The 10,755-nt window shown below is 37.9% G+C and overlaps 1 pseudogene; it reads left to right on the forward strand.

Moving 5' to 3' along the window:
* Positions 1 to 246: 246 nt before the first annotated feature.
* LOC132424483 (serine/arginine-rich splicing factor 11-like) lies at positions 247 to 1,348 on the forward strand (annotated as a pseudogene).
* Positions 1,349 to 10,755: the final 9,407 nt, after the last annotated feature.

Consider the following 10,755-nt stretch of genomic DNA (forward strand, 5'->3'; position numbering starts at 1 on the left):
ACCATATGCAGAAGGAGTTATTCCTAAGGAGACTAAGGCTTTGTCTCTGTTGGCACCAGCTAATGCAGTGGCAGGTCTTCTGCCTGGTGATGGACTCCTGCCTACTCCCAACCCACTTACCCAGATTGGCGCTGTTTCATTGGCTGCTTTGGGAGCTCCTCTCTTGGTCCTGCCCTTGCTGCACTTGGGCTTCCTGGTGCAAACTTGGACTCTCAGTCTCTTGCTGCCGATCAGTGGCTGTAACTTATGAATACCGTTGATCCCAAGTTGAATCATGTAGCTGCTCGTCTTGTTTCACCAAGTCTGAAATCAGATACCTCTAGTAAAGAAATAGAGGACGCCATGACGAGCGTACCAGAGACACACTTCCTCATTTCTGCTGCTATATGACCAGGTAAGAAGGAAGAAAAACGAAGGCACTCGAGGTCAAGATCATGTTCTAGGAGGAGGAGGATTCCCTCATCTTCTAGGCACAGGTGGTCAAGAAGCAGATCAAGGGCTTCCCTGGTGGCGCAGTGGTTGAGAGTCCGCCTGCCAATGCAGGGGGCACGGGTTCGTGCCCCGGTCCAGGAGGATCCCACGTGCCGTGGAGCGGCTGGGCCCGTGAGCCATGGCTGCTGAGGCTGTGTGTCCGGAGCCTGTGCTCCGCAGTGGGAGAGGCCACGACAGTGAGAGGCCCGTGTACCACACACACACAAAAAAAAGCAGATCAAGAAGGCGATCACATTCTAAGTCAAGGAGTAGACAACGATCCAAAAGTCCAAGACAGAGAAGATCTCATTCCGGAGAGAGGGGTAGAAGGTCAAGGAGCACATCAAAAAACAGAGACAAAAAGGAAGAAGACAAAGAAAAGAAATGTTCTAAAACACCACCAAAAAGTTACAGCACAGCCAGACGTTCCAGAAGTGCAAGCAGAGAGAGATGACGATGAAGAAGCAGTAATGGCATGAGATCTCCTAAAAAGCCTAGGTCTCCCAAAAGAAAATTGTCTCGCTCAACATCCCCTAGGAGACATAAAAAGGAGAAGGAGAAAGATAAAGACAAAGAAAGAAGCAGAGATGAAAGAGAACGATCCACAAGCAAGAAGAAGAAAAGTAAAGATAAGGAAAGGAAACGGGAAAGAAAATCAGAGAGTGATAAAGATGTAAAACAGGTTACACGGGGACTACAATGAAGAGGAACAAGGGTATGACAGCGAGAAAGAGAAAAAAGAGGAGAAGAAACAAAAAGAACCAGGTTCTCCAAAGACAAAAGGATGTTCTGTGGAAAAGGGAACTGGCGATTCACTAAGAGAACCCAAAGTGAATGCAGATGATCTCAAGAAGAAGACATGGATATGAGTGACTGAATATTGCCTCTGTGGGACTCCAACTGTATACACGCATCAGTGTCATTCCGCTGTGTGATTTCTTAACGCTGTATTTGTTCATCTCAAATCTAGGTGTATACAGCTCTGCGTCATAAATGGTTATAAAGCTCTTGATGTTGATATTAGTTATTTACATCCAAAAGCTTTTAGAAAAAGGATACATGAGTAACCAATTCTTGACAGGTAGAAATCTGATTGAGTCAACAAGCAGTTTTACTATTCTGGGTCTGCTTCATAACAAGAATGAAAAGCTGCACGCATCTATAGTAGGCATGGATCGTTTATGTTGTGTGATCTCCTTTATTAAGTTTACTTACAGTATTTCTAGCATTTGATTCATTGCCGTAATAGAGCCATGTAGAGAATGCGCTGATTGCATGTTCATTGTGGCAGGAATATCCTAAATGCCATTCAAATCCTCCAACATGATGGATCTACTTACGGTCTTGTTTATTGACATAACACATCAACATTCTTATAGTTACAACTGGAAATGAGCATTTGAAACAGATAAGCCTTGTGGCTAAAATTTTGTGGCTTTTGTTTAACTTTGAAAGGTTATATATGCACTAACCTTTTTTGATGGCTATAATTAGACTTCAATTACAGAAGCAAGATTTCAAATGAAGCTGTCTTTGGCAGTAAGTAAATAGCATATTTTGAAGTAGAGTTGTATACTTTTTCATAAAATGTTTGGGAATTTTTTTTCCTAAAATAATTTATTGAACATCTACATCAGTGAAAGTTATCTGCCTATGCTGAAGTCCATCTGTAAAAGAAAGTTATCTCTTGTCCTGATTTTCAATTTTCCACTTTTATTAATTTGTTTTAATCTTGTTGGAAAAGGGGGATAGTGCATTTTAAATTGACCTTCATATGCTTTTAAAAATAAGACAAATCTACTTGATAATGTACTTTTTAGTTGATCTCAATAATTGTATAAAACCAATAAATTTTGTGTTACTGTTACTGCAGTAGTAATCTGAGGCACACAGTGATTCCATGTGAAATGCAAAGTAGTTAGGCAACTGTTTTCTTACAGGAGTTTCCAAGCTTCACTTTTGTGCAGTAAAAACAAAAGTACTATAGTCTGTGCCATGTCGGTGTACAGTTTCTGAAATTGTTTTACAAGACTTTGATAAGAAAACCCTTAAACTTAAAAAAAAAAAAAAACCAAGAAAAGAAAAAAGAAAGACAGGGCAAAGAAGAAATGTAATGTAATGCTGAAGGGCCTTGCCCCTTATCTCAGAAATCTGGTTAAAGCCCGCAAACATGCAAACAATAGCTAGAAGCACCCTCCATACACCTCCACTTCCCTTTTGGGGAAACCGAACAAGTTTCTCCAAAAGGTGACCAGACTGGCCTTTCTGCCCTTATGCTAACTTTATTCAGTAAGTACAAATATAATACAAACATAAATAATATATAGTAAGAGTAGATGTAAATAGAAATATAAATGTTAACTATATACAGAAGAGGAGTTTAGTGTTCTGGAATTAATAACTAAGGAAATTATTTGGCTTTTCTCTTGCCCTCCTCCTAAGACTTTGAGAGATCTGCCAAGAGAAGCACTAACAGAGGAGGAGGACCTTTAAGAGGGTGAAATAAATACCCCAGACCTCAGCTAGATAGATGCCTGCAAAGCTGCAGAAACAGTCAAACCGACACCCAACTCAGATGTCTAGAGTGCCTGCGAGAGCTTGTCTCTGCTTGATTGTGAAGACTGGTGCCTGCTTCTCCAGAAAGTTCTGAAGGTGGGAAGACTCTGGAACATTCCCCAATGGCAGAGCAAAGAGTAGGGCAACAGGAGTTTATGGTCTGCACTCCCGTGTTGGTGTGGCAGGGATACCTGAGTTGGCCCTGCAGGTGGGTGTATGACAGCATCCAGGGGTAAGCCAACTTGATGGGACCTTAATCAAGGAGGGCCTTGCTTGCTTGGGCAAAGCAAACAGATCAATCTGTTGAGGAACGGAGTGGGTGTGAGAATAAGCAAGTGGAAGGTTGGAGCATGTATTGCTCCAATTAGGCAAATACACAGACCAGAAATCTGGCAAAGGAGGTCGTTTCCAAAGAACATAAAATACACTGCAGTAGAAAACCAGCACAAAATACCTATCATGACCAGTAGCCACAAATTGTACCAGGAATAAAAGACATTTTGTCCTTTTTCTTTTAATCTCTACACTCACTACACTGAGTCTGGAAAAGTCAGAAGGGAGAGACAGAAAAAATAAAACACAGATCACAGCCTTGTCTAAGTGGACTGGGGGAATCCGAGTAATATTTGAGGCTCGATTTTGAAATCGGATCACCTAAGGATTGTTTATCCCTGAAAGTGAGGATTATCAAAAAATAAGATTGTTCTTATGATTGAAAATGACGAGACCTACTGTATCTTGCTGAGATGCCTTCAGTGCCAGGGAAAGGAGAGCCAACAGAGAAAGGTTGAAAGGAATGATGGGAGAAAAAAAATGCAGTCTGTTTCTGTGGTGTATTATGTTCAGCCCATTCAGTAAGTTGGGATAGAGTTAAAAGATATTTCCAGATAGGAGGAAAAAAAAAGACCCTTTATGAGACAATTGTAGTTTTGAAAAATCAAATATGAAAGAAAGGACAAAAATGTGTTCCTAAGGGGGAAAATAAAGGTGGAAAGATGCTGGGTGAGATGATTCCCTACCTATGCACCAGGGGGCACTGTAAAAGCAGGGCAGCTTTGTTGTTAGCAGTAACTAGACCAGAAGAAGAAATGCAGTTCGGGAGGAACACCTATGAAGGTAAGTGGTGCGCACTTAGCTATTTACGTTTAGCTCACGTTTCCTAGTTGGTGGCTCAGGACCTGAGATGGAGCATAAATGTCATATGAACAAGAAACTGAAAATACATCTCTTCGGAAACACAATCCAAGTTGCTAAATAAATTTCACCTCTACTGGTTTCTTCACACTATCAGTGATGTCTATAATCAGACGTGCCCCATTCCTGTTTAGTTTCCCTCCTTTCTAACATCCATAAATTCAGCAGGGGATGATGAAAGTCTAGATCACACCCAGGCATCTAACGCGACTGTAAAGAAGCATTCGTTCCCTCGGTGGAATTACTGTTTTAATGTTCCCGCTTTCCAATTTACATCATTTAGAAGCTGTTCAAGTAATGGCAGAGGCATCAGAAAAACAAAAGGGACTATGGAAAAGAAGATTACTTGTGTCTGTGTTCTATTCATCACATTGCTTGTTGAGTTTATATCACTGGCTTCAGATTTATCCCGTTTCTTGTCTTTTATGACTGGAGACATTAAGGGCAACCTGTCAGCTCTGTAAAATAACATTTGTAATCCTCTAAATCTTCTCCATGTAATCTTTAATAACTGTCTTACGTTCAAGTTGACAGCAAAGCAAGTAATAGAATGCTTAATACCATTTTATAGGTCACATAACACAACAGTTTATTTTAGTTCAACAAGGCGATAACAGGTAACAGATAATGAAGTCACTACAGATTTGTACAAAATAGTTTGTGAGTTGGCAACAGCTTCAGAAAAGCCTTAGAAAATCTTCTTTTGAGCTATAACAAAACAGAAGTGCATTTCCCATTTTTCTCTCTTTCTAATGTCTCAGGAGAGTCAATCTCAGAGTTGCTGCACTTCAATTTTCAAAACCTGATGCCTATTATTATGTAAACAAATCAACTTTTTCATGGGAAAGGATGTCTTTCTCCCAGAACTTCAAATGACAAACGTGAAAGAAGCAAAGAAGTGATTATTCTACAACCATTTAAGGATACAAAATTATCTAAGACCTCTCTAATACAGTAACAATCACTGGCTGCCTGTGACTATTGAAATAAAAATAGAAATTGATTGAAATGCCATAAAGTGTAAAATCCATTAACTTTAACAAGATTGTATTCTTCCATTATGGCTTATCTCCATTTTATCTATTTTAATAGTTTAAACATAGCTATTTTAGAGGCTCTTTCAGATCACTGTATAATTTCTAGATATCTTGGTGCTAACTCCACTCATTTCTTGCACCTAGTGACACTGTGTCTTCACAGGAACCAGACAACTCTTTGGCAGGTTAGTTCCAGCTCCATGCTTTTAGCAATACTACAAATCCTGTCCCCTCTTTGGCATCTGACCGTCCAGTGGTTAGGACTCTGCACTTTCACTGCCAAGGGCGTGGGTTCGATCCCTGGTCAGGGAACTAAAATCCCACAAGCCACATAGCATGGACCCCCCAAAAAAACCCAAAAAACAAAACTCAAAATGCCATCCTTGGCATATCTGTGTGTAGTGATCTGAGAGCTAAATATTTCTCTATTTCCTCCCTCCCTCCCCGTCCATTACTCACTCTTGAACTTTAACTTTCATTATATTCTTTGGAAGATCTACTCCAGCAGTTGGATGTGCCTGGTTTCCTACCAGTTCAACACCATTCACTAACACCCTCTCTGGTTGGTGATTTTTCTTCGATCCCTTTTGCATCTTCTTTTCCTCATTCCCTCCCATATATTTTTGAGGTCTAATTCCTATAGTAAAATTTTCATTCTACATACTCCTCGTTGAACCCTAATTGAACTCTTATACCAAAGATAATTGAATTTCTACAGCTGGTATGTGAGGAAGAATGCTACAGAAGTGCTGGCAAACGCACAACTGTGAAGAAATGCTTCCAGCTACAAGTAACAGAGAGTCTATTAATAGTATCTTAGATCAAAATGTCATGTAAAGCTAACTTAACAATAAATATAAAAGAAGGTATCTCAGAATTGGTACAGACACTTCAAGATATCATTACATACCAAGGCTCTAATTTACTCTCCATCACCCTCAGCTTTAATCTTTTGTTTTTATGTTTGGTGTTTCATTGTCACAAGAGGGCTGCCATGTCTCCAGAAACCACATCTGTGTTCAATTAGTAAGAAGGTATAAAGTGCAAGATTAGCAGCAGGTGTCCCTTGTGTTAGAACATCAAATGTTTTAACAAATTCCCCCCCAGCTGATCTCTCCTTATATCTCATTGGTCAGTATTGAGTCAAAGGAAAAGTGAGATCATGGTGACTCAGGCTAATATGGATAATCTCTTGAATATGGCTGAAGGGTCTACGTACCCTCACAACATAGGATCTCTAGCCACTGGCTAACAAATCAAGGTTCTTAGAGCAGGAAAGGAATATACAAGGGGAAAGCAGGATGTTTATTGGGTAGGCAAGAGCCAGTGTCAGCCTTGGGATGGGGGGAGGAGGAACAGAATATATTCAGGATATGGCAAGACCCCAGTGGGGCTGGATTAGATAGTAAATAGGTGATATAAAGGTAAGAGAAGCAACAAAAATGGCGTGCTAAACATGATGGACTTGACTCTAGAAAACTGAAGTTCATAGAAGAGTTTGAAACAGAAGAATGACACAAACATATCAGTGTTTTAGAATGGTATCTACTACAACTTTTTGGTCTCTAAGGGGAAATAAAATGTCTCCACAAAGACTCCCTCTTCCCATAATCTTCCCCTAAGGAGGAATGAAGATGAAACCCCAGGATTCCAGACCACGTTTCTAGGTGCAAAGGTAGTAGATACGCCACAGCATTGATAAACGGGGACTCCTCTACGTGGCCCTCTTTCCCTTCTGTGTCCCCTGAAACAGCCCAGACCAAACCAGCAGCCTAGGGAACCTCAACTAAAGGCAGGCGCCTTCCTTTGCTCCCCATGTCCCCTGTTGCTTTTGTGCTGCTGTCTGGTACAGGATGGATTTCAGAGTGCTAAGCTCTTGGCTACACTTAGAGAAAAGAACAACCTAGGGCAAATGAGACTTTGCTGCTCTGCTATTCTAATTGCTTTATTTTTTGTGTCACAAATTGGCTGAGTTCTGTACTGTGCCCTCACATTGATAACAGCGCTTTCCTAGAATTGAAAACACATTAATTTCCTTCTTGGTTTGATAATTTTCCACAAATGTATCACTTAGAACTTTAAACATAAGCAAACTTATATTTTGTGAACATTATCTATTCACATTTTTTTTAAAAAAACTGGTGATTTTATCTATTTAAAGCACTATCTATGCCCTGGATAAAGAAAGGGGTTCGCTTATTTTTAAATAGTACCACCTAAAATTATTTTTCTAAAGAGACAAGACAACTGATGAAGAGACTGATGTCTGTGAAGTAACTGCTTTCTAGATACATTGTTCCTAAATTTTAAAACTTTATATTTAGCATGTCACTGGATGGCACACACATTGCTAATTTTTTCCTGTTATAACTTGTAAGAGGGTGTTAGTTGGGTGCTTTGTTCAATATTTTAAATTTACACTTAGAAAAATGAAACAAGTTTCTATGAGGGTTCCTCCCAGCCTTGGACACATTATGATGAGGGGACATAGAAAGGTGAGGCTATTTTCAAAGGACCAAACAGCTGTTTTAGTCACAGAAAGTCCTACAGTCACTTAAGGATAAAGGGCATGAGAAAACACTAAATAAAGATGATAAAAAAGTAAACAAAATTTTCAAATGAAAAATCAGAATATTTATAATGTTAAACTTTGTTAAGCGTCCAAGAAATCCAGATAAATGATGTCACCAAAGCAAACCATTGCAGCATCCCCAGGTTTATAGGTGAACCAAGCAATTACAGAAGCATAAACATTAACAAATGAGGTCACTTCCAGTTATGTTATTTGTCAACATTTGACAAAATTCAACATCCATTCATGATAAAAATCCTCATCAAAGTTGGTATAGAGGGAACGTATCTCAACAAAATAAAGATCATTTGTGACAAACCCACAGCTAACAACATACTCAATGGTGAAATGCTGAAGGCATTTCCACTGAAGTTGGGAACAAGACAAGGGTGCCCACTCTTGATACTTCTATTTAACATAGTATTGGATGTCCTAGCCACAGCAATCACACAAGAAAAAGAGATAAAACGCATCCAAATTGGAAGGGAAGAAGTAAAACTGTCACTATTTGCAGATGACATGACACTATGTATAGAAAACCCTAAAGACTCCACCAAAAAACTATTAGAACTAATAAATGAGTTAAGCAGAACTGCACAATACAAGATTAATATACAGAACTGTGTTGCTTTTCTATACACTAATAATGAACTATCAGAAAGAGAGCAAAAAAAAAAAAATTCGATTAAAATTGCATTAAAGAAAATAAATACCTAGGAATAAACTTAACCAAGGAGGTGAATGACCTATACTTTGAAAACTACAAAACACTGATGAAGGAAATTGAAGATGATAACAAGAATGGAAAGATATCCTGGGTTGACAGACTGGAAGAATTAATATTGCTAAGATGGCTATCCCACCCTAAGCAATCGATATATTTAATGCAAACCCTATCAAAATACCCATGATACTTTTCACAGAACTATAACAAATAATTCTAAGATTTATGTGGACCCATAAAAGACCATCATTTGCCAAAGCAAACTTGAGAAAAAAGAACAAAGCCAGAGGAACCATGCTTCCTGACTTCAAACTATACTACAATGCTATAGTAATCAAAACAGCATGGTACTGGCACAAAAACAGACACGTAGATCAATGGAAGAGAATAGAGAGCCCAGAAATAAACCCACGAACCTATGTTCAATTAATCTACAACAACAAAAAAGGATGCAAAAACAGGGAGGCAAGAATATACAATGGAGAAAAAACAGTCCCTTCAATAAGTGGTGCTGGGAAAACTGAGAAGCTACATGTAAAAGAATGAGATTAGAACATTTCCTCACACCTTATACAAAAATAAAGTCAAAATGGATTAAAGACATGAATGTAAGACCAGAAAACATAAAAGTTCTACATGAAAACATATAACACGCTTTGACATAAATCATAGCAATATTTTTTTGATCTGACTCCAAGGCAAATCAAAATTTACTATTTTACAAAAGTAAAAATAAACAAATAGGACTTAATTTAACTTAAAGGCTTTTGCACAGCAAAGGAAACCATTGACAATGAAAAGACAACCTACTGAATGGTCGAAAATATTTGCAAATCATGTGACCAACAAGGGGTTAATATGGAAAATATGCAAGCAGCTCATACAATTCAATATAAAAAAATAAAAAATGGGTAAAAAACATGAATAGACATTTTTCCAAAGAAGACATACAGATGGCCAACAGACATGAAAATATGCTCAACATTACAAATCATCAGAGAAGTGCAAATCAAAACCAGAATGAGTTATAACCTCACAGCTGTGAGAATGGCTACCATCAGAAGTCTACAAATAACAAATGTTGGCAAGGATGTGAGAAAAGGGAGCTCTTGTGCCGTGTTGGTAGGAATGTAAATTCATCTAGTCACTGTGAAAAACCATATGGAGGTTCCTCAAAAAACTAAAAAAAACATACCATATGATCCAGCGATTTCACTCCTGGGTATATATCCAGAAAAAGAGAAAACATTAATTTCAAAAGATACATGCACCCAATGTTCATAGCAGCATTATTTACAATAGCCAAGATATGGAAGCAACCAAGTGTCCATCAGCGGATTAATGGATAAAGAAGATGTGATATATATTCCATACACACACACACATACACACACACAATGGACTATTACTCAGCCATAAAAAAAGAATGAACTTCTTTGATTTGAGTCAATGTGGATGAACCTAGAGATGATTATGTTTAGTGAAATAAGGCAGACAGAGAAAGACAAATACTCTATACATTTACATGTGGAATATAAAACATAAAAGAAATCTATATAAGAAAACAGAAACAGGCTCACAGATACAGAAAACAAACTGGTGGATACCAGTGGGGGAGGGAAAAATGAGGGGCATGCTAGGGGTGGGAATTAAGAGATACAACTACTATGTATAAAAAAAATAAGCTACAAGGATATATTGTACAGTGCAGGGAGATATAGTCATGACTTTGTAATAACTTTAAATGGAGTATAATCTATAAAAGTACTGAATCACTATGCTGTACACACGAAACTAATATAATATTGCAGATCAACTCTACTTCAACAATATATCTAACGTGAAAAATAAATAAAAAACAATTATGTTGTTTGTAACAACTTACAATTTCAAATAGATTCAATTCAATCACTTCCTTTAAAGTTCTAGTGAGTTTATTAAGTTTGCATTATACATGATTAATATATAAAATCTACTGTACTTCTAAACAATAACAGTAAACAATTAGAAAGTGAAATTTAAAAATTAGTACCATTTGGAATAATATTAAAATTTTGAAATACTGAGGGGTATAACAGGCAATACATGTGCAAATGTTTATGCTGAAAACTATAAAGCATTACTCAAAAACTGAAGATGATTTAAATAATTTTTTTAAGTTTCTATAGCCACTTTTTTTTTCAGTTGTACATATACTCACT

Source organism: Delphinus delphis, chromosome 4 (genome assembly GCF_949987515.2).
Source record: "Delphinus delphis chromosome 4, mDelDel1.2, whole genome shotgun sequence".
NCBI classification, from domain to species: domain Eukaryota; kingdom Metazoa; phylum Chordata; class Mammalia; order Artiodactyla; family Delphinidae; genus Delphinus; species Delphinus delphis.